Below are 24,257 nucleotides of genomic sequence, written 5' to 3'. Positions count from 1 at the left end.
CTCGTGGTAGCTAAGTTCATCAAGGAGCCTAACCAAACATTAAGAGGTACACTACGAGCTTAGAATGAGAAGTCGGAAGGTGAGAGATTCTTATGACGGTGTCATCAGGTGGAGGTTCCAAGCTGAAAGAAGCCCTGAGACCACGGCTTTGGGGTCATCAGTCACCTGCCGGCATGAAGTGGGTGCATCAAGTCTTCTAAGCGTGGGCTTTCTTCCTACTCCTGGGGTGAGTCTGCAGAGGGGTACCGTACCGCCCCCGCTGGACAGGCAGCTTCCGGTCCTCATGACACTCGCTTTAAAACTATGGCACAGGGAGAGCCGCCGTGCTGCGGACCATCTCCAGACTTGTTCGCTTCTCCAGGGCCGAGCCCATCCATTCCGCAGTGGTCAGCCCAGCCACTCCAACACTTCTGTTTTACCCAAGTTCTGGAGAAACTCCAGTGACGCACACCTGCCCACAGACCACAGCTGTTACTCCTGCCCTGCCCTGGAGCCCGCCTCCTCCGGCTCCCTGCTGGCTCCGGGCCAGTCCATGGACGGCTTCTCTACCTGCACTCACTTCCTCCAGCAGCGCCAACCAAGAGCAAAATGTGAGTCACACACATGTAATCTAAAATTTCTACTAGCCATGTTAAAAAAGAAAAACGAGTGAAATTAATTTTAATACATTTTACTCAACTCAATATATCCAAAATATTACCACTCAAATATAATCCAGGTAAAAGATCCTTAGTGTTATTTCACATTGTTTTTTCCCACACTGTCTTTAAACTCTGGTGTGTATTTGACACTTACAGTGAAAGTAAAAACAGTCACATGGGGCCTGTGCCTCCCCTACTGAACGGCACAGTCCTAGCTGCTCTCCCGTGATTTTTCAATACCATCTCTGCAGCGAATATTCCAAACTTCATCTCTACTCTGCTGCTCTCTCACGAACCCCAGAATTCTAGAGCCACCATGCTACTAGACAATTAGGTGTCCAACTGGCATCTCAACTTAAAACGTGTCTTAAAAAAAAAAAAAAAACAAGGGGGGGCAGTCAGAAGCTCAGCTGATTAGAGCACCAGCTCTGAACAACAGGGTTGCCAGTTCAATTCCCACATGGGCCAGTGAGCTGCACCCTCCACAACTAGATTGAAGACAATGAGCTGCTGCTGAGTTTCCAGAGGGAAGGCCAAGCTTTTGGAGGCGCGGCCGGATGGCTCAGGTTAGAGCGCGAGCTCTCAACAACAAAGTTGCCGGTTCAATTCCCCCATGGGATGGTGGGCTGTGCCCCCTGCAACTAACGATTGAAAAAGGGCAACTGGACTTGGAGCTGAGCTGAGTCAATGACTTGACTTGGAACTGATGGGCCCTGGAGAAACACACTGTTCCCCAATATTCCCCAATAAAGTTGTTTTTAAAAGTACATTACATTAAAAAAAAAAAAAAAAACAAGAAAAACAAGGGGGTGGCTGGTTGGCTCAGCTGGTTAGAGCGCTGTGCTCCTAACACCGACATGGCCGGTGTGATCCCCACATGGGCCGGTGAACTGCGCCCTTCACTAGATTACAAAACAAAAACAACTTGACTTGGAGCAGATGGGTCCTGCAAAAACACATTATTCCCCAATAAAAATTTAAAAAACAAGAAACAAAACAACACTGAATTCTCACCACCACGCTTGCCATGGCCTTCCCGGTGTCAGTCGAGGGCACTCCCAGGATTCCACTGCTGCAGCCAGAAGCTCCGGCGTCCTGGTGACGCCCCGTCTTCCTCTCACATCCCGTTTCCAATCCACCTGACAGCCTCTCAGTTCTACCTTCCCAGCGCGTCCACAATCAGGATCTCCACTTGCTCCTGACGTGTCCCCACATCTTTCTCCCTCATTTCCTTCAGATCTCAGCTCAAGTGTCACCTTTTCAGAGCCCTTTCCTGCCCACCCTATACAGCACACCACCTCCAACTCCTGCTGTATTTGTCCTCTTAGCACGAATTTCCCCCAGGAACACATACCCATTCGCTTACTCCTAGGGCCAGTCTTCCCCGCCCGCACCAGGACAGCGCAGTGCTGCCTGTAGCCACCAGGGCGGCGCCCTGCTCCAACAGCCCTGCAAGAGAACCTGCTGTGGGGACTGAGCCACGCTGCCCGACAGCCCCCGGCTCTGGCACATTCCCAGTCACCAGCAAGGGCGGCAGGCAGAAGTCCCTCAGGCCGCCCCAGCAACGCTGATCAGAAAGGGGGGCTGGCCCCAGGCCTAGGCAGAACCCCCATCGGCCTGGCCAAACTTCCTCAACACTGCCCGCCTGTGGCTGCTCCCGCCCAGGGCCTCCTCTCCACTGTCCTCGCCTCGATTCACATCTGCCTGGAAATCCAAAGCTTCTTCCTAGCTTCTCCTGCTCCCTCCCTCTTTCCCTTCCCAGGCAATCCCCCCAGTAAGTCTCCTGCACGTCTAACCATCTTGGCATCTGTGCCTAGGATGGAGCAGGCCGTCAGGAAACACGGCCTGTGAATGAACACACGTCTAGGAAGGGGGAAAGGACGTGCACTTCAGGTCGCGAGGACAGAAGCCTGGGCTTCTGCTCAGCCGGGTAGCAGCTGTAACCTCAGGGACCTTTCTTGAGACGGCTGAGCCACAGCTTCACCCTTTGGAAAGTGAAGACGATACCCTGACAGAAGGTGGCTTCTCTCAAGGGCTGTCAGGAGGTGAAATGAAAGGGTTTCCCTAAGGTCCTTAACACAAGGCCTGACACGCAGGAACTGTTTTAACAAGAGTGAGCTCATGTTCTGCCTTAGCCATTTCTGTAGCTACTTCTAAGAATCCTTTCCCTGTCTCCCTTCCCCATGAATTCAGACCACTTTCTAATGAAATAAAGCCCCAAATTATCCTATATACCCACTAGTGAATGCCTTGTTCCATGGAGCCTAACTGCTGAATAAACAAACGACTCTCATTCCTATAATGGGCTGCGAGTTTATTTACGAGATCTTAGAAAGTGAAATCTCAGCAGGTAGGCATCTTAACACTCCGAAACCGAACACTGTTTCCCTAAAGCTTCAAGTACGCTTTTTAAAAAAACAAACCAACACAAAATCTAAAAATGCAGTTTAGTACAACTTCTTATGGCTAAGGTTTTTAGAGCCCCTTTAAAAAAAGTTTTAAGTTGGTAGCACTCTAAATCATTTTCCAAGAAAATAAACATGGACTTTGCGTGGATTTCAGTTTAGCAGTTTTTCAAAAAAACAAAACAAAACAAAACTCAAGCATGACTGCATGCGCTTCTATATGCCTTCTACAAAGCCTCCCAGGGGATAAACTAAATTGTTAGTGGGAGTCACTCGGAAAGCAGGATTGGGAGGCGTGAGGATGAGCAATTCTTACTTTTATGTACCTCTTTTAAAGTCTCTACAGGACTGGCTACATAATTTGCGGGGTCTAGTGCAAAGTGAAATGCAGGCCCCTTGTTCGAAATTATTAAGACTATCAAGACTGTGACAGCAGAGCATTAAACGAGTGAGGGCCCTGTGCACCTTGACAGCTTGCTGTTCAGGGGGCGGAGGCTGAGCCTTTATCGTTGTTATGAGTCTAATATTTACTATGCAAGGCAAAAAGTTGTCTTCCTTAATCCAAAGTTGTATGAGGGCTGACAATTAAGTTTGTGAACTTGTCGCAACCATGTTGCTAACCTTTTTTGATATCACAGGGATTATTCATTATGAATTTGTACCAACTGGACAAACAGTTAACCAAGTTTACTATTTGGAAGTGCTGAAAAGGCTGCATGGAAAAGTTAGACGAAAACGACCTGAACTTTTCACCAACAAGTCATGGCTCTTGCATCACGACAATGCACCCACAGCTTACACAGCACTATCTGTGAGGAAGTTTTTATCCAGTAAACAACTGTATTGGAACATCCTCCCTACTCACCTGATCTGGCCCCCAATGACTTCTTTCTTCACCCGAAGATAAAGGAAATATTGAAAGGAAGACATTTTGATGACATTCACGTCATCAAGGGGAATATGACCACAGCTCTGAGGGCCATTCCAGAAAGTTACAAAATGGCTTTGAAGGGTGGACAAGGCACTGGCGTCAGTGCATAGCTTCCCAAGGGGAGTACTTCGAAGGTGACCATAGTGATATTCAGCAACGAGGTATGTAGCACTTTTCCTAGGATGAGTTCGGGAACTTAACTGTCCGACCTTGTATCACAGAACTACTTCAGAGAAAAAAAAAACACACCCAGCCTAATGTCTAAAATTATTAAAACTCATATAGCCACCAAGAAAAATTTTAACACGATCAATGGTAATTCAGAGAAGTTAGAAACTTGTAAGTCAGCTTTTTTTTAGGCTGGAAGGAAGTTACTCTGCAAGTTTCACCAAGGCACGCGTGGAAGAAAGTTCACTGCAGGACTGTGTGACGGTAACATCAGCGTGGAAGGCCATCCCGTCGACTAGTTACGTAAGTGCTGGCACATCGCACAGTGGAACACTTGGTACGCAGAAGCCAGCCGCAAGGCAGACCTGCACAGGAATTAGATCTGTATGTGCCGACGTGGAAAGCACTCCAAGACACAAAGCTTAGTGTTTGTTTAAACACACAACCCTCTCTACCAGGATTCCAATTTTTAGAAGTATAAGCATAATTTTTTTTCTATGACGTCCAAGAAACTTATCATTGGTTTTTTTCAAAATGAGTACAGGATGGGAAGGGGGTGAAGGAGATTGACTTTTCATCCTCTAACTTAGTTCCGTTTTTAGATTTTTTAACACGTATTTGTCAAAAAATAAATAGGCTTTACAACAGTTATTTATATTCATAACAATGTTTTGGTAAATCACACACAGTATGTTTTAAGTTTTAAATCAAGCCTTACGTTTTATAAAAAACAAGAAACTCCTTAGATGGTACTAGCAAGATATTAACAAAAATACAATCAGTACTCAATTATTTATGGTGGTAACCAAAGAAAGCAGTGGCAAGTACCAACCACAACCACAAAAAAAGAACCAAAAATGTGTCTATTCAATTTCAACTTCCTCTCAATTAAAAGCTTCAGGAAAGACGCTAATAAGAAGCGAAATGTTAATCAGACACTTAAGAAAAGGCGGGTAACTGAAGAAAAAATTAAAGAGCGCGAGTAAATCCTCAAACTGGGCAAACAACTTTGAAACAGTTATGTACTGGCTGTTAGGATTCCAAAGGTGCTCTGGAAAATGTAACTGAGCTACAAATAAACTCCCAGCTGAAAGGAAAATAAATCCCTCCCCACGTTCTACTTCCCCCATTACTGAGGTAACAACCATTTACCCCCCAAAATTTGACAATGCATCAGGCATATTTCTTTCCACTTACATCTATCTCCATGTACTTTTTTCTCCACAGGTGACTGGCTCATTTCATTTCATTACGTACTGGGGGGCAGCTCCCCTGCACCGGGCGCCATAAAGACTGCAGGCACAATCACAGGCTCACTTCTGCTCACAAGAGGAACACGAACACACGAACACACACACACACACACACACACACGCACAGCCTGTAGCCACAGAACTCACATTCCTTCATCACTCTACATACACACAAAACAACACGTTCTCAAGCATTTTTGCAATTGTTAATTTTCTAGCTGTTCCACTGCCTTTATTTCTAACACAGACACTACTTCATTCACTGGATGGCCCTATCATCCCCAATCCTTGGGGCCAGTTGCAAAAGCAATTTATTAGGAATATAGAGATTTCCAATGATTTTTTTTTAAAGAAATCATAATCATAAATACAGTCAGTGTAAGTCAATGTAGCAATCCACGTGGTGTGAGGGTGCTACAGGTAGGGAATTCCATATTATTTTAGGACCAACAGATATCACTTTTTCAAGTTTCTGGATACAACTTGTTAATCAGTAATGCATATAAGCTTAAAAATAGTAACTAAATACTTAGTTTCCAAATTATTACTGGTTTTCCTCACATAGTTTCTCCCTATCCAGCCAGGGGTAAGACTGCTGACTGGACAAAAGAAGAGCTAGAGGGCTATAGAGAAGTGTGCTACGGCAGTACAGGGAAAAGCCTTGGAGATGATGTGAAAAACAGAATTTCAATTTCAACCCTCATTCCAAATACTAACTAGGGAGAGATTCTATTGCTTAATGAATAACTTCAAGATATAAGATTAAAATGAAAAAGTTTGCCTTACTAAAAAACAATATAATGTGTAAAATCTGACAATTTCCATTTTCCACTGACTTTCTGAAGCCGCATGCAGAAAACATGGCAGACAGGTGTGTCTGTCTTCAGAATAATTAGGACCTCCGTCATGAATCTGCTTGTGCAAAAGCCCTCCTTGACCAAATACTGACTTTTCCGCTTATTTCCAAAACTACTGAAAGAACAGAGGTGCAGTGAGACTTTTTTCTTTACACACAAGCACCGGAAATAAATCCATGAACACTGTTATTAAACCAGCATAAGCTGTATACAGTCAACTTACCCAACCACTAGTGTTCTCTACACCTGCTCCAAGGAACAGCTAAAAGCTGTCACTTACTACCATGTTTCTCCGAAAATAAGACCTCACGGGACCATCAGCTCTAATGCGTCCTTTGGAGCAAAAATTAATATAAGACCCAGTATTATATTACATTACATCATTCATATATCATATTATACAAGACCCGGTCTTATAATATAGTAAAATAAGACCAGGTCTTATACTAATTTTTGCTCCAAAAGATGCAGTAGAGCTGATGGTCTGGCCAGGTCTTATTTTCAGGGAAACACGGTCCGTGCTGGGCCCTGTTCTGAGTGTGTCCGAGGATGGATGCATGAGTTCTCATATAAAGTTACTCCAACTCTGCTCCCCCTCTGATAGAATCAGAGACTGCAGTGACTGAGTGAATTTAGCCAAACACTTAGTGGGTAAGTACTATGTAAAAGAAAAAGAGGACACTGCTCTCCACAAGGAACTGGCAACAGTAAGATTGTCCTCTCTTCCCTCAAAGAGTTTACAATCCAGGAAAGACCTCCATGTAAAGAATACACTAAAAAGTCAAAAGTAAAAATAGCTTAGTGGAGAGAGCAGTCAAGCACTGTGTAGGAGAATAATGAGTTAATTCTGAATATCAGGGGAAGCTTCTTTCACAGAAGTAGAAGGCTTTAAGCCACACCTTCAGTATTAAGGATTCTGATAGGAAGGAAAAGGCAGAAAGGACATTCCAGAATAAAGGAACTGGACAAACAACCATGGAAGTGGCCAGAGGTTTAGAGCTGAAACACAAGATGACAACAGAGATGCAGTACAATATGAAACTAAAGGTTAGAATGAGGCCAGATAGCACAGGACTTCAAATGATTTCCTAACCCTTCAACAGCCGGCCAGGTGGTGGTGCCTCCAAGGTGAGAATCTTTGTATGAGTAAGCCTACCGACAGAACTAGGTCATCCCTGGGTGTGATGGAATGCGGGGAAACATTGAGAACCTCTGTGTTTACTTGCGGGAGGGTATGATATGATTTGATGTCCCTATGACATAGTTCTGGTGACAGAACCCAGGAGGGGGCCAGAGAGACCAGAGAAAAGGGAGGCCAGTTAGCAGGCTGCAGGGACAATCGACACAAGGACGGACAGGAACCTGTGGGGGGGCAGAGGAGCCCCAAGGAAAAGACAGGGGCAGGCAGACCTGGTTAAAACCTGGTCGAGAAAGGGAAGACTCAAAAAGTGTCCCGCCTGAGTCATGGAGGACAAATGTGCTGTGCAGTTAGCCAGCTTATTACTTGTGTCTGAATGAGGACATGCAGTGCACAAAGTAGAGCCACTTTAAGTGACACAAGCAAAGATAGCACAGACAAGGCCGTTCTCATTTCACGGAATAAAGAAACTGAAGTCCAAGAGAGATTTCACTGACCTGCCCGCGGTGGCCCAGGGGGTGAGCGGGCAGCCAAGACACCAGCCTGAGTCTTTCAAATCCAGGTCCCCTGTCCTTTACATAAGCCCCTCCAAAAGCAAATTATACTCTTTAATGAGTGTAAGAAATATTTTTAAAAAACCATTTTAATCAAAAAGCACGTAATCTGCTGGGAGTGCAATCATATCCCAAAGGTAAGGAGTATTTTAAAACCTGTGCTCTGGTTCCCTCTACCCAAGAGACAGGGTTCAGTGACGTCGCAGCCAATAGTTCCGACTCATGGATTCTCCAAGTTCAGAGAGACGGAAGAAGTCGTTGTCTGTCCGCTGTAGAAAGATACCACTTGGTATCACGTGAGAGGCCAAAAATAACTGAAAAGAAACATTCTAAGTATTAACTATCTTCAACACAGCAAAACTGCATTTCGGATGTTGTGGTTGGTACTCCGACCTTTGTTGTCAAAGTACTTCATGATAATATACTACGTAAGGCGGATTATAGACTTTAACAAACACTGGAACACTTTCATGTTTAAACCCCTGAACAAGGTGTTAGGGGTAAAATACGGACATGGTCACCACAGTAGAGTTTAACATACACAATACAACATGATGTAGGCAATGGTGAAAGTAAAAATAGAGGATTATGAATGCAGAAATAATTCATTTTAACAGGATTTCCAAAGGACTCCAGGACACAAAATCAGATGTACACTTTTAGAAACTGGAGGGGATGGGAGTGAGGCAGGCAGGGCATTCCAACCAGAAAGGAGGAGAGAAGCAGAAGGGATGAAGCAGCTTGGTATGTTCAGAGAACCAAGGTGGTCCTGTTGAGCGGACAGGCGAGGGAGAGCACGGTATGACGGGCCTTGAATGTGACGCTGGGGGGCCCAGATTCCACTCTCCAAACAGGCAGCCTGAGAAGTTTTCTGAGCCAGAGACTGGCGAGATCTGATCTACATTTCAGAAAGATGACTCTGAGGCAGGTGGACAGGAAGCGGTGGGGAGAAGCCCAAAGACAAAGCTTTAGGCCAAGAAAGGAATCTGAAGCTTTGACACACTGGGACTAATTGCAGATCTTAAAAGGGGTTGGATGTGGCTGGAATTATTTATTTCACATCTCCCCACACTTGATCATCCCAACCAGCCTGAGACAAGTATCATCATTCTTCCCATTTTACAGACGAGAAAAAAATGGCTCAGAGGTTTAACTGCTCCAAGAGAAATGCTGCTGAAACGGAGACAAAACCCAGGCTTGGTACTTTGCCACACTGGGCAAAATTTTTTTTTAAATCCTATTACTTTGAAAAGTGCTACTATAAAAGCAGAGTGATCTATCAGAGTGATCTATAATATCACTAAAGAAGTGCTAAAAAAAAATCCACATAATTTTCCTAAATGTTTACAACTTGTGTAACAAATAAGCTAATTACCCACAACATAGTTACAGATCTGCCTTCTGTCAACGTCATGTTAAAGACATGTACTTTTCCTTTAAAAAAAAACAAAAAAAACAACAACACAAAAAACCTGGACCTCTAATTCCACTTGCTATGGAATTAAGAGTAGTATTCTCCCCTCCATTCAAAGTTCCAGTGACCAAATTGGTATTTCATTGATAAACAGGCTTATATAAAAACCATTATACTTGTGCCCAAACTGAAACAGTAAACTACTTTTTGAATTATTAAAAATTCATTATTTAGGGCCAGCCCGGTGGCTCAGGCGGTTGGAGCTCTGTGCTCCTAACTCCGAAGGCTGCCGGTTCGATCCCCACACGGGCCAGTGGGCTCTCAACCACAAGGCTGTCAGTTCAATTCCTCGAGTCCCGCAAGGGATGGTGGGCTGTGCCCCCTGCAACTAGCAAAGGCAACTGGACCTGGAGCTGAGCTGCGCCTGCCACAACTAAGACTGAAAGGACAATAACTTGACTTGGAAAAAAGTCCTGGAAGTACACACTGTTCCCCAATAAAGTCCTGTTCCCCTTCCCCAATAATTAAAAAAAAAAACTTTAATAAAATAAAATAAAAATGTCTTCCTTTCAATATTTCCTTTAAAAAAATTCATTATTTAGCAAGTACGGCAATTGAATCTAGAACATAGTAAGCAGTAATTGCAAGGGGCTTACCTATCGGTATGCAATGGCACAATTTCAGAAACAGTGTTTGTCACCAGGGAACCGCATAAAGACTGAGACCCAGTTAAGAACGGATCCATTCAAAGTAACTTATGAGATAATATCTCACCTTCAGGAGGCAGAATGGTAGATTTTTTCCCCCTTTAAATTCAAAGTCTATGAAATGGTCAAGGTGTTCTGCACGGGATTCGGTTACACAGGAGAAATGCAGCTTGGGGGTTTGACTGCACGGTTTTATCCACAGTATGACCGAGTATCAAAACTGCTTGCCCCCACTCCCTCACCAATCTTCTACCGCCGTTTTTCGTTTAACAGTCAAAGACCCAAAGATGCAAAACCCCTACGAAGTATGCAACGTAGATATCCAAGTATCCAACTCAGGTAATTATTAGAAGGAACCGCATTTGGTGAAATCATTCCAAAGAACCGCACGCCCCCCCCTCCCCGATTAATCGCCTGTACTTTCTACAAGGTTAAGTCTCTGTAGCTTCCCTATAGAGGACACAAACTGAGAGGTGGCGAAAGAGAAACCAAAACTGGGTTCTGCCACGATTTGGGGGTCTGCTACCAGGGGCGCGCAGGCCCTGTCATGTGCGCACCGCCGGCTGCACGCTAAATCCTGGGACAGCTCGCAGCCTTTCACACGAGACCACCCGCGCTTCTCCCGCGGAATGGACCGGAGAGCTCCGAGAGGCCGCCGCGCACGCGTGCCCTCTGCAACCAGCGGGCTCAGATCCTCTCCCGCCGCGGCGGCGGGTGACTTTGTGGGCCCGTCACTCCCGCAGGCGGCCTTAACCTTCGCCAAACCTTGCGCCGCGCCCGCCCTGTGCGCGCCAGGCCCCGCCCCCACCCGCCAGGCCCCACCCCGCGCGCGCCGCTCCACAGGCCCGCGCCCCCGTCAGTCAGTGCCAGCCCCGCCCCATTCGGCCCCTCCCCCGCCGGCGGTTTCCCTTCCCGGGCCCCTAAAGGACAATGCTGGAGGGGAGGGGGCAGCGCAGCGAGCGCCCACCCGCCGGCCGGCCGGCCGCTCCGGGAGTCTCGCCGCCGCCCGCTCGGGACACCGCTCCCCGGCTCCACGTCCGGCCCCCGCCTCGCCTCCCCCCAAAGAGCCGCTCCCTGCTTGGCGACACCGGCCCATTGTGCGGACTCATCGTCCGCCGCCCGTTCGCCCGGCGCCCGGAGCGCGACCACAAGCCAGACCTGGGGTGGGGGGTCCCCAAGCCCGCAGCCCACAGCACGCCGGGGCCGGGCCGGGGTTCTTGCGGAGCCCACGGCCCGCGGGGCGGCCCGGCCACCCTCAGGCCGGCCCCGGAGCCCCTCGGCGGCGGACAGGCCCGCGCCCGCTCGGCCGAGGGGCCGCCGCCCGCCCGCCCCAGCCTCCCGCGGTACCTGCCGAGCGGCGCGGCGGCCGGCGGCGGCGCCTCCTCTCGCTCCGAGGGTTCCGAGCGGCTGCCGAGCGCCGGGCGGCCCTGGCCTGCGCCTTACGTAAAGCGGCGGCGGCTCCGGCGCCACTCGCGGAGGGCGGGAGGCGGCGCGCCGCGGCCGCTCCGCTCCGTTACCCGGCAACTGGCCTCAGTGCCCCGCCAACCGGGCGCGTTTCATATCCTTCCGCCCAGGCGCCGGGATTACATCAGCGCCGGCCGCCCCGCCCCGGCCCCGCCCCTCCGGCCGGTCGCAGGGCGGCGGGCGCGGGAGGTTGGAGGGCTGGAAGCCGGAGCTCACCCAGTGTGCGGAGAGACGCCCCCTACGGAGGGGCGCGCGGGGGCTGCTCTTTGCAAGAACCCCTAAACTCTGCTGCCGCTCCAGCCCTCCCCGGCCCCCGCCCAAGGAGTGGGACTCAACTTGCGCCTCATTCCCGGGTACACGCTCCACCTGTCTGTGCCCCCTCCTCTGTGCCGCGTCCTGGGATGGCTGGAGTGGGCGGCTTAAAATAAAGACTTTAAAAAAGAAAGACAGAAGCCCAGAAGACAAGCTAAAGAAATGTGACATGGCTCTTTTTATTAAGTTGGCAACAATAAATTCTGGAAGATTCGGAAGTGGGAACCAAAAATGTGCACTAACCTTTTAATCAGTCTCTTCACACACCCACCTTCCCTAAATGTTATTCCTAGGCTTGTCCTAAAAAAAAAGAAATCATTAAGAATGATAGGCACCAGAGAGGAAGGAGCCTGGAGATTACCTACTGACAAAGAGGAAGGGGGTCCAGAGGGGGAGTGACCTACCTGGGATCATTATTCACTGATTTATTTATTGAGCACCCATTGCGTGCCAGGCACAGAGCTTTTCTGTTCGGAACTTGGCAGGCAAATTTCCCCCCACCAGCTCACAAGCTCTTGGGAGAAGCAGAAGTATAGGCTGGGAAGGGGTCAACTGGACACCGTGGGCCGAATGCTGGAAAGATGGACCAGAGAGAACTGCCATTTACACAACTTACAAAGTGGCTTTCTGCAAACATTTCTTTTGCTCTTCAAAAGAATCCTGGGTCCAGGCATTTTCGTCTCCATTTCACAGGTGAGGAAGCTGAGAGGCTCAGAGAAAGTAAGTGATTTCACCTAAGCCTTGTGGAGAGTGGGCAATATCTTCTGATTCCACAAAGCCACCCTGCCTCTTGCAGGAGGCAGAATTTGAACCCAGGCTCTTGGCTCTGAGGTCAGGGGTCTTTTCCTTTACACAGCTCTCTCTCCTCATCAGCTTGCTCAGCGTTTTATTCTCAGTGTTCATGTCAGTTGAACACATCGAGAATCACAGTGCATTCATTCAGTCAGTATCTTCGAGCACCTGTTGTGGGTCTGGCTGGATGCCAGGCAGGGGTAGCCCCGCCCTTCTGGAGATCAAACTCAGGAAAAGGAGGGAGGGGATGAGAGGGTGTGGGAAAGCCAAGGTTATCTGGGAGCAAAGGAGGGGCAACTACTGGAGCTTCCAAGTCCACTTTCCAGGTGCCCCCAGACCTGGGATTTCACAGACACTGTAAACCCACCCCCCAAATATAGGGGATTTACAAAGGTCAACTTTTAATTTTTGCCACATTGGTAACATTGCTTTCACCAACACTCATCATTTTGTGAAATAGTAATAATATATCTCAGATGTTGCAGAAGAAAAGAAACAGTTGGCAACTTTATAGCCAGAGAGAGATTATTGACCTTATTTTTCTCATTTTGCCACAGACCAGTTTTTATAAACCACAAGCTAGTGGAACCAGAAGGCATCTTGGAAGAAGAGGTATTGAAACTGAGTAGGAATTAACTAGGATTAGTAGCTTTTGGAGTTGGTGGGGGAAGATTACAGATTACAGAGTGGAAGTCTTTTCGTTACTTTGTTTCCTTAACAAAATAGCCCCCTATCCTTCATATTGCTTGCTTTGATAAAAGCCCTAGAAGGTTGGCTGACCCCCGCCTCAGGGCCTTTGCACTTACTAATACCTGTTGAAGGAACCCTCTCTCCCCAGATCTTTGAGTAGCTGGCTCCTTCTTGCTCAAAGCTCAGCTACAGTGTCACCTGATCAGAAACACTTTCTCTGATCCCCAATTTAAAGTAGCTAAACTTCCCCCTCATAATGCCACCACGCTGCTTTGTTCTATATTCACAGTTTTTTTCAGTCTCTGGAATGATCTTGGTTGTATTTTAAGATATGACTGGTAAGACCCCCAGGGAATGCAAAGGAGGCCACAGGACTCTGGCGTTCAAGCACAATTGGTGTGGAAGCAGAGAAGTCCCACGTCAGGATTTTCTAAAAAGAAACCATCTTGGTCTCTGGGTATGTCTGAGATTCTTCGTTTCCTTTCTCCAGGCTCAGGACCACCTACCAGGGCTCTTTAACCCCTGCAGGAGGGCGGGTGAGGCAGCGAGAGGGGTAATATGACAATTCCCAGTGCCCTCTGAATTGAATGGTCTGGATGCCAGCGAGGATTCCGGCGGATGCCAGCCAGGGCAGTGATTTTGCAACCACGTGCATGAGTGGTGACCAGCGGGGGGTTGAGGCTGAATCTGGGGGTGCTTTGTGATGCGCACACTGATGGCCAGTTAGAAAGCAGGGGCCAGGCCTCCTTGGCTCTGTGACCTGGAGTACATAATCTCCCTTTTTGGGCCTCAGTTTCCCCATCTGCACAGCAAAGAATTTAGGTAGAAACAGTTCAAAGTGTCCTCTTGATTCTTTTTTTTTTTTGTGAACTTTGGGAACAAAATTTCAATGAAGCTGCACTTTGATAAAAGGGGGAGGTTATGTGTGTGGGGCAGGAGGAATATGGGAACTCTGTACTTTCTGCTCCATTTCGGTGTGAACCTTAAACTGCCCCCCAAAATTAAGTCTGATTTAAAAAATAAAAGGATGTGTACAAACCTCAGCTGTCTTCCACACTAACAATACCTGCTCCTGTTTACTGACCTCCAGCTGCACTCCCGGAGCTTTACTCACATCGCCCCCCCCCAAGTCCCCGTCCTCTCCCTCCCCCAGGGGGGAACTTATCCCCATCTGCAGTTAGAGACCTGAGGCTCTGCAGTGGTTAGGTGGCTTGCCCCAGGCCATGCTGCTGCTACTAAGTGGCAAGCTGCAGGAGTTAATTGTAACCCTGCTCTTGCCACTGTGCTACACTGTGTCATTAATATCCGCCCTGAGTCAGCTTTTAAATGAATGATACCCAGGTCAGAACCCCCACCCCATGGCCTCCCCACCAGGGACCAATGCCCTCATTTAGGATCCTAACCATTCCTCTCAGCTTGGAGGCTGTCAGTCAAGGTGATCAGCGGCCTACCTTCTCGCCTTTTCTCTTCATCTCCCCAGGCCTGCAGCCCCCTAACTGTCCCCTTCAGTGGCCCTGCATTCCTCTTAGGAGTGGTAAATACCATTCCAGCATGGGAAGAGCTGAGGTCAAATCTCTGACATAGCCTCACGGTACGACTTTGAGGAGCTCACTGACCTTCACAGGGCTTTCTGGTATGAAATGATGGAGGGACCATGGCATTGTCCTGTTCTGTCAGTTGTATTCAGGACCAAACAATATCAGAATCAGCTATTCCCCACAGACCCTAAGACTCCATATAAATGTCAAGTCTCATCATTATTCTTTCAAATGTGTTCCAAGGGCTGATGGTGTTTCCCCCACTCCACCCCTCCACCCCAATCCACAGGAAACTCAACAAAGTCACCAGCGACCATCCAATCTAGAGGTAGTGTATCGTGATGGGTGAGCACAGGCTGGACCACGTACCTCGTTGACACGGGCAAGCTATTTAGCCTCTCAGTTTCCTCACCTGTAAATGGCGTCATAATAATAGCGTCTGCCTGAGACGGTTGTTGTGAAGGGGATCAGGGAATCCAAACACAGGGTCAGAGCTGCGCCCGGCACACAGTAAACAATACATGCTGGCCCTCCTCCCATGGCTCCTAGCCGGCCGCATCTCTGGTCCTCCTCTTCCTCTGCCCCTCCTGACTCCGCCCCTTCGCCTATCACCCGCCGTGATGGTCCTAGGGCAGCTCTGTCCACGCTGCAGCCTGCATTAACATGGAGATGGAAGGATGCCTATATCCCTGTCCTGGCCCTGAGCTTTCTCTGAAGTCTCAGACTGCCTCCTGCCCTTGCCCACCTTGCGGGTGGGGTCCCCACCCCAGCGTGTCCACAGCTGACTCATTGCCTTCCCCTCACAATCCGTGCTCCTTCACAATAGCTGTCGTCTGCCATCGCCCTCTCCCCAGCTGCTGAGCTACAGTCCTCATGTACAGCTTCAGAAATGCCCTTGCCGTCACGCTCTGAGGTCAGACGGCCTGAGTGAGAGTCCAGTGCTGAGGCTTGGCAGGTGTGCAACCTTGAGCAAGTTACTTCCTCTCTCTGATCTGGCTTCCATATCTCTAAAATAGACGCAACCAGAGCTCCCTCCAGTAGCAAACACTAATCTCTGGATTTGGCTGCCTAGGGTATGAAGGTTTTTTTCCTTCATTTAAAGAATTCCCTCCCCCCCCTTGTGAAACTGGGGCGGGGAAGCAAGGCTGACATCCAGACAGGAGCCTGAAGGCTGGACGTTGACCACACCTCCCTCCCGACCTCCTAGCCTCAGCCCCGATGGCTTGTCATTGTCAATGACACAAAACGATTCATGAGGCTTCGTCAGCACTGGTTTGCTCTTCCATACCCAGGAGTACCCTGTGTCTGGACGACTGGCATGCAAAGGGCCTGGAAGTGATTTCTAATCAAGGTGTTAAGTGTGAGCATAGCCTACCAGCAGCTGTCAGCAGCCTGGCCTTTGGTAGGAGAGAATGTTCCACCCAGGTGACACGGGTATTTGAAGGCCTGCAGCAGGTGAGCTGGAAGGTCGTCATCCCTTCTTCTCCATCAAAGGGGGCTCCCCCACTGCTCTACAGGAGGCATAGGAGAGAACACTGTTCAGAGAAAAAGGTCCCACCACTGGGAAACCTGGGGTGGACCCAGGTCCTCTCCATTTTCCTCCACATCTTGGGCCAGAAAAGTTTTTCCCAGCCATGCAAGGATGACAGGACACTGGCCCTTTTCTTCCCCACTCCAAGTGCACAGGGCTCGGATAAGGACACTGGTGCATTTGAGTTATGCATCTCCAGTACTCAGGGGCCAGTACTGTGCTGGGCCAGACGACTCCGATGAATCGGACACAGACCCTTTGGGGTCACACTGTCTCCTGGGGATAACATGGATGTAAACAGAGAACTGTGTTGGAACCCAGAAAGAAGGAAGGCACACTGATCTCACGTTTGTTGGGTACCTACTGTATCAGTTTCCTAGGGCTACTGTAAAATGGACCCAAATTAGATGCCTTAAACAACAGAAATTTGTCGTTTCCAGAAGTGGGGGCTGGAAGTCTGAAATCAAGGTGTCAGCCAGGTATGCTCCCTCTGAAGGCTGGGCGAGAATTCTTCCCTGCCTCTCCTAGCTTCCGTCGTTTGCCTGCTCCATGGCTTGCAGATACATCACTCCAAACTCTGCTTTCATGGTCACAAGACCATCTTTTCCATTTCTCTCTTTTTCATATAAGGTCACCAGTCTTACTGGATGAAGGCCCATCCTACTTCACTATGACGTCATCTTAACTAGTTACAGCTGCAAAGACCCTATTTCCAAATACGGTCACTGAGGTACTGAGGGTTAGGGCTTCCACATCCCTTTTTTGGAGAGATGGAGTTAATCCTCCAAAGAAGGGAGGGACTATTATCTTTGTCTTATAGATGGGGAAACTAAGGCTCAGAGAATGGAAGTGATTTTCACAAGTTCATTGTTCATCTGGTCTGTGCTAGGACCAGGAATCAAACCAGGTCGCTGTCAACCCCAAATCTAGTTTTCTTCCCTTCCATCGTTCCATCCGTTCATTCAGCAAAACTTTTCTGAGCACAATCGGACAGGCCCTGTCTGGACGGCTGGTAGGCATTGGTAAATAAAACAAGCGTGGCTCCGTGGCACCTACAACCTAAGGATGGAGACTGACTATAAAAATGTTAAATGTATCATTACTAACTGTGATATATGCCACAAGAAGAAACAGATAAGGGGAATCTGCTTAGGTACAGGGTCAGCAAAAGGCTTCTCTGAGGAAATGATATTCAGCTTGAGTCTTGAAGAAGGAGAACTCAGGTCTTCCTGATCAGAAAGGGAAAGCAGGCTGAGGGGAGCGTTCGGGCAGAGGAGCAGCACATACAAAGGTCTTGAAGCAGGAAAGGTCGTAGTGCACTGAGAAACTGAAAGCAGTTTTGGCAGGGCTAGAGAATTCAAGTGTCCTTGGAAAGGTGGTGCTGGTGGTGCTGGTGGTGAGTGTACAGAGTACAGATCAAGCCAGGCCTTGTAGGCGATGGCAAAGAGTTTGTAATTTATTCATAGTGCAGATGGGACATGTGAATCTGTGGCCAGTGTGCTGTGGAATCATTCATTCACCTCGTCAACACGTTTGGATTGAGCACATGCGATGAGTTCTTCGCAGTCTCGGGGCTCTTGGTGCCAGGTCAGTTCAGAAGTGCCCACGAGGAAGTTCGGAGGTTAGCCCCTGACCATCTGAGGACTCGCGTATGGGGTAACCCTAGATGAGTTATGCCCTCTCTTGGGGCTCCTGCCTCCCTTGCGAGATCATCGGTCTGTGTGCACTTTCAGAATTTCTGAAGGAGAGAGAAAGAGGAAGATCGTTTTGGTGGCGCTCTGCCCTTGACTTCTAACTACCGTGTTTCCCCCAAAATAAGACTGGATCTTATATTAACTGTTGCTCCAAAAGATGCATTAGGGCTTATGTTCAGGGGATGTCATCCTGAAAAATCATGCCAGGGCTTATTTTCTAGTTAGGTCTTATTTTCGGGGAAACACGGTATAACTCAGATTGAAGTTGCAAGTTTATGCAGTGTCAAGAGCCAGACTTTGGCTGAAGTTGTCTGATGTTGCGTGGTCACTGAATCTCAGTTTCCTCATCTGTAAAAGGGAATAACAATAATAACACCTTGCTGATGTTATTAATGATAATAAACACCTTGCACAAAGAATGAGCACAGACCTCTTGCTGCACTTGGAATTGCCCTCCAGGAAGGTGGTACATATTTGCTCGATTAGCAGTGTGTCTTTACTGAGCATCTATGTATGAGCAGGAAGTGTGCTAAGAACTTTCACCTATATTGTGTGATTTCAACCTCCCTCACCTCCCCCCGAGTCCCCGTTTTACAGGTGAAGCGACTTGCCCAAGGTCACTGGGCTCATCATCAGGACCCAGGTCATCCTCGCCCCTTCTAGGGCTCTTTCCACTTTCAACAGCCACAGGTGTCCTGAAATGGGATGGGCCTTCTCAGGAGTGGTGAGCAGCTGGGAAGTGGAGGATCTGTGCGTGGTCTGATCATAGCTGAGATCCTATAGGAGCTATTGAAGCCCTTGCTATGGTCTGGGCAGGATGATCTCCAAAAATCCCTCCAACCCTGCAAGTTTGGGTCTATAGGATTGAACGGTGGCTAAATCATGCATCTATTAAGCCACATCCTGGGGAGGAGGTCTCCAGGGTGGTGATAACAGTTGGAGTCTGGAGGCCTGGCTGCCAATCAGAGGCCTGGAAATTCCCGACAACAGATAAGCCTCTGTTGAGTCTCCCGGCTGTGCCAGGCCACTGTGGGTGCCCAATAAAAAGGGTGGCTGGTACATGCCTTTGTCACCTCCTACACGTGCAAATGCATACTGACCCTGCACCACCTCAGGCCAACAGAAGTTAAGTTTACAGTACTCCCTGGGCTCAGAGGACGGATTCCTCTCCTTGTCAGCAGCACAGCCTTGGCCAAAGTCCCTGGCCCTCTCTGAGCCTTAGCTTCCTTTTCTGTAAAATAGGTGTGAGGATCGTAGTATGCACCTCCTAGGTTGTTGCGAGTTTGGAGGGAGACAGATAATCTATGTGAAATGCTTGCTCAGTGTCTGGCACAGAAACTGAACCATAAGGAGACAATGCTTCCTGGGGCTTGCAGGCAACTTTGTTCTGCTGTAAGACACTCGGCCTGGAGAGAGCAAGCCAGTGGCTTCTATGGGAAATGTGTTTAAAACAGCGCTGAGCTAGTTACAGAGGAAGGAGGGCGACAGTTGCTGGGTGCTGTGCTGGTAACTTCCCCGTCTGTTTTCCCACCAAATCTCCAGTAATATGTAAGTTTGACAATGGTTTTGGAACCGGATTGGGGGCACGCAAAATGGGCTTCTGCCCCCTCTGTCTAGTCTCTTCTCAGCGGCCAGAGTGGTCTGATGACTGACTCCGTGAACTCATGTCACCCTCCTCCCCCAAACTCTCCAGCTGTTTCCCAGATCACACAGAGTGATGGGCAAAGTCTTTTACCAGAAGGCCCTCCCACCAGACTCCTTCCGACCTGCTCTCACATCCCCCCACGCCCCACGCACATTGACCTTTTGCTGTTCCCCAAATCTGTTCAGTCAGCCTCAGGGCCTTTGCACTTGCTGTTCTCTCCACCTGTAATGCTCTTCTCCCGCATGCCTGCATGGTTACTTCCTCACTGTGTTCAAGTTTGGGTCGGAAGTTATTTGTATGAGTTTCCTATGGCTGCTGTAACAAATAGCACAAACTGGGTAGCTTCCAACAATAGAAATGTATTCTTTCACGGTTCAGGAGGCCAGAAATCAAGGTGTCCTCAGGACCATCCTCCCTCCAAAGGTGCTAAGGGAGAATCCTTTGCGTCTTCCACCTTCTGATGGTTCCAGACATTCCTTGGCTTGTGGCCACATCACTCCAGTGGTCACATTGGGCCTTCACATGACCTTCTCTGTGTGTCTCTGTCTCTTTTTCTGCCTCTTATAAGGACACTTGTCATTAGGGTTAGGGCCCATCTGGATAATCCAGGATGATTTCATCTCGGGATCCTTGACTTGATTACATCTGCAAAGACCCTTTTTTCAAATACGGTCATTTTCACAGGTTCTGGGTGGACATATCTTCCGGGGGGCCACCATCCAACCCACTACATTATGTTCCTAGAAATCTTCCATGGTCATGAAATAGCATAATCTCTCACTCCGCCTCCTGTGTAACCTGGTTTTTTTTCTTTATAGCTCTAGTCATCACACGCTTCCTTGTGTAGTTATTTGTCTGTGGCCCTTCTCCCTGCTCTAATTGTAAGTTCCAAGGGGGCAGGCAAGGCTGTGTCTACTTTGAGTACCGCTGCACCCCGAGCCCCTAGGACAGGGCCTCACACACAGCAGGTGCTCAAAGTAAACATTTGTTAAATGAATCGAGATCAGCGGATGCCACAGATTTATCAGCCCCATTTGGGTCATTCCTAAAAGACAGAGTTGTCACCAATGGCGCCTGATGCTCTGCTGTTTACAGGGGAAATGGATGTAATTGATACTTATTAAAATGGATAGTATACTTATGTTTATGTGCCACAATTAGGTCATAGTCTGATGACAGTGCTTAAGCATCCTTAGCAGGAAGCTGGCCTCCTCCAGAAAGAAGTGACTTGAAGTGAGAAAAATGCGTCAGGTAAAGCTCATGGCGCAGAGTCTGCATCAGACACCGCAAAGTATCAGTCAAGGCAGGTGGTTTGCTTCTTAGAGGTTCCGTTTCCTACATGGAAAAGTAGGGCTGGGTGCCCGACGTCCAAGGCCCCTTCAGCTCAGGCTGGGGGACCTTGGTGGCAATGCCAACCAGAGCTAGGGTAAGTGGAGGAGAGTAAGGGGACCGCGATTAAAGTTTGGGTCTTAGTTTGGCACCCCCAGAAGCAGACCTTGGGGCAAGGATTCAGTGCAAATGGTTTATTTCGGAGGTGAGGTCAGCAGAATAATGACCCCTAAAGATGTCCACTTCCTACCCCCAGAATCTGTGAATGGGTTACATGGCAAAAGGAACTTGCACAGGTGTGATTAAGGTTACGGACCTTGAGATGGGGAGACTATCCTTGATTATCTGGCCAATATCTAATCACACAAGTCCTGAAACGTAGAAAAGGAAGGCAGAAGAGTGGAACAGAGAGACGATGTCAGAAGGATTTAACCTGTTTGGCTTTGAAGATGGAGGAAGAGAGGGGAGAGCCCAGACCTCAAGAAGCTAGAAAAGGCAAGGCTATGCACGAGTCGTCTCACCAAGAGCCTCCAGAAAGGAACACAGCCCTGCCCACACCTCGACTTAGCCTGGAGACACCCACATATCAGACTTCTGACCTCCAGACCTGTAGGAGAATAGATGTGTGTTGTTTAAGCTGCTAAATTTCAGATCATTTGTTACAGCAGCGACAGGAAACTAACACAGCAACTGACTCTAGGAGACACTGACAGGGGGTGGTCGGCAGTACAGCTGCAGCAGCATCAAATCAGTGACGGGGGCAGGACACCCCAGAAGTCAGTCCACACGCCCCAGAGTCACCCCACCAAAGGAGGCGGGAGGGGCTTTAATTGTGAGAGCCAGAGCAAGCCCTCAGGAAGATGTGCAGGTGTCGAAAACTGCAAGTCAGGTAAAAGAGGTCTTAACAGCAGGAGCACATGGAGACCAGATGGTGGTCGGGCCTTGGTGTGACCGTCTCAGGAATCCAGAGTCTCTCTAAGATGCCCATCTGATACGTGACCCCCTGTTCCCCAACCTCTCTTGGCTCTCCATTGCCTGGTCCAGTCCTGCCTCTCCCGCAATGGAGCCGGCCTGCTTCCCCAGCTGGACCCTGCATCCTGTCCCTACAGGCACCCCACCCTCTAGATGTACCCAGCCACTTGTACTTCTTGATGGCCCATATTTGTCACACGTTTCTGCCTTTGCAGATGCTGTTCCCATTGGCTGGAACAGCCCACTTTTGCCTCCCACCCCCATCTCGTCTTAACTATTGTGTTCTCCCATGTGACCTCTTTCTCCTCCCCCTGGGGCCGCTGTGCCTGACTTGACGCTGCTTCCGGGCGCCCAGCCCAGGGCCTGATGCGCAGGAGGGACTCAGGGAAGGACTCTGCGACCGAGTCATGGGAAAGGCACGCCCTGCCGCCCGCAGCCCAGCCGCTGGCCTCTCTACACCCCCACCCGGCTATTTTTATTTCTTCCTGCTGCAGAGTTGAGGCCTGGGGGCCAGGCTGTCAAGCTGAGCCAGTGAGATTGCCAGAAAGAGTTGAAGACACTTGTGGGTGCTGCCCTGGCCAGAGGCCATCAGGAGTGGCCACAGGGGCTCTTCCTCTGGAGCAGAGCCCCACGACTTCAGCCACTACCTAGGAGAGTCTCCTAAGACAGAGCAGGTACAGGGCCCCACTTAGCCCTATCTTCTTGCTGTGTGACCGAGAGGAAGGCACGTCACCTGTCTGCCAGATGGGTGGGGGTCCAGCTGTCTCTTGCAGGTCAGTGTGAGGATCAAATAATAAATCGGTAAGTCTAATTCAAACGTCACTTTCAACAGGTAAAACAGTCACATGATTCAAAATTGAAATACAGAAAGGGGGGTGGTTACTCGGTGCCAATTCAGCCTTTGTCCCCAGGCAGCTGTCCAGCTCTCATCCCTGAAGACTGCTGTCTCCTCCTCCCCTCTCTCCTTCCTTTCTCTTTCTCTCTCTCTAAAGATACTTATTTATACATATGTAAATATATATACAGAGAGAGTGAGAGGTTTTTATGAGAATAGACATATTTGTATTTCTATTTCTACATGTATCAACACCATGGAGAACCTACTCTGTACCACATAGTAGGTGCTCATAAATGGAAGCTTTTCTGTTGTACCCTCCATCATCATCAGCTTCATAATTTTCAGCTTCAAATACTGTTCCTTGAATGAGCAGCTACCAGGTTCTGTGCTAGATTCCCTGCAAATATCCCCATTTTATGGATGAGGAAACTGAGGCTCAGGGAGGCTGAGTGATTGGCCAAGATCACACAGCTGGCTGGAGACAGAGCCAGGAGTCAAGCCCCAGTCTTCAGACTGCCAAGCCTGTGCCAGGATGCACTCAGCTTCATTCTGTGGCCACTGTGACGACCTGACCCCAAGGAAGCTGCGTTTTTCTCTGCACTTACTCCCAGGTACCTTTCTCAGGTCATAGGCATGACAGGCTCACCGAGGCCATCCCTGTGAAAGCCCCAAATCCTACGGACAAGCAATAGGAAGGAATGTGTCTGCTCAGCTTCCCACACATCCAGTGGGGCCGCGCCTTCCCCCTAGAGTCACCAGGATCAGGCTGCAAATGTCACTCCTAAACAGTGCCCAAATGTGCAGTTAGGGGAGGGCCTTGCCCTAAGTCACACAGCAAGGGAGTGACAGGCCTAGAACACGTACACCACGGGACCAGCCCTGCTCTGCCCTGTCATGGCGGAAGTGTTTAATCAATGCCAGTCTGCAAAGGGAGACCCACCCATACCTTGTTGGGACACCCTAAAGCATCACGGGGATTCTTGTTCCTGGCTCTGGGGCACCCTCAGTAAATCCTGAGCTCCTGGAAGGCAGGACCATCCACGGCCTATTCATCTCTGTGGTCCTATCCCCACCACTCTCACCCCGGGGCTCCTGGGACAGAGCCTGGAACAAGGTTGGACGCATGAAAGAATTCTTCACCTCCTCTGAAACTAGGTTATTACTGATTTGAATCTAGACTCGTAAAATAAGAACTCTCAGTGTGTTTAAATTCTGTAACATGTGGCTCCTCCTCTTTGGGAGGCCCTGGACTTGGAATCAGGAGACTTCTTTGAATTCAAGTTGTCCCACTTACCAGCTTTGTGACATTGGGCAAGTTGCCTAACCTCTCTGAGCCTCAGTTTCCTCATCTGTAAGGTGGAAGTAATAAAACGTACTGCGCGGG

At 49.0% G+C, this 24,257-nt stretch overlaps 1 protein-coding gene across 2 annotated transcripts in view; it reads right to left on the bottom strand.

The window, feature by feature from the left end:
- The window catches only part of KIAA0232 (KIAA0232 ortholog), a 79,154-nt gene extending 67,607 nt beyond the window's left edge, over positions 1-11,547 (bottom strand). For both annotated transcript variants that reach the window (XM_033105416.1, XM_033105419.1), the window contains exon 1: positions 11,416-11,547. The gene's annotated coding sequence lies outside the window, so the exon portion shown is untranslated. The remainder of the gene's footprint in view (positions 1-11,415) is intronic.
- Between the last annotated feature and the right edge of the window lie 12,710 nt (positions 11,548-24,257).

The sequence above is a fragment of the Rhinolophus ferrumequinum genome, chromosome 5 (assembly GCF_004115265.2).
Source record: "Rhinolophus ferrumequinum isolate MPI-CBG mRhiFer1 chromosome 5, mRhiFer1_v1.p, whole genome shotgun sequence".
NCBI classification, from domain to species: domain Eukaryota; kingdom Metazoa; phylum Chordata; class Mammalia; order Chiroptera; family Rhinolophidae; genus Rhinolophus; species Rhinolophus ferrumequinum.
Note: the sequence above shows the minus strand (reverse complement) of the source record. Positions and strands in the feature narration are given on the sequence as shown.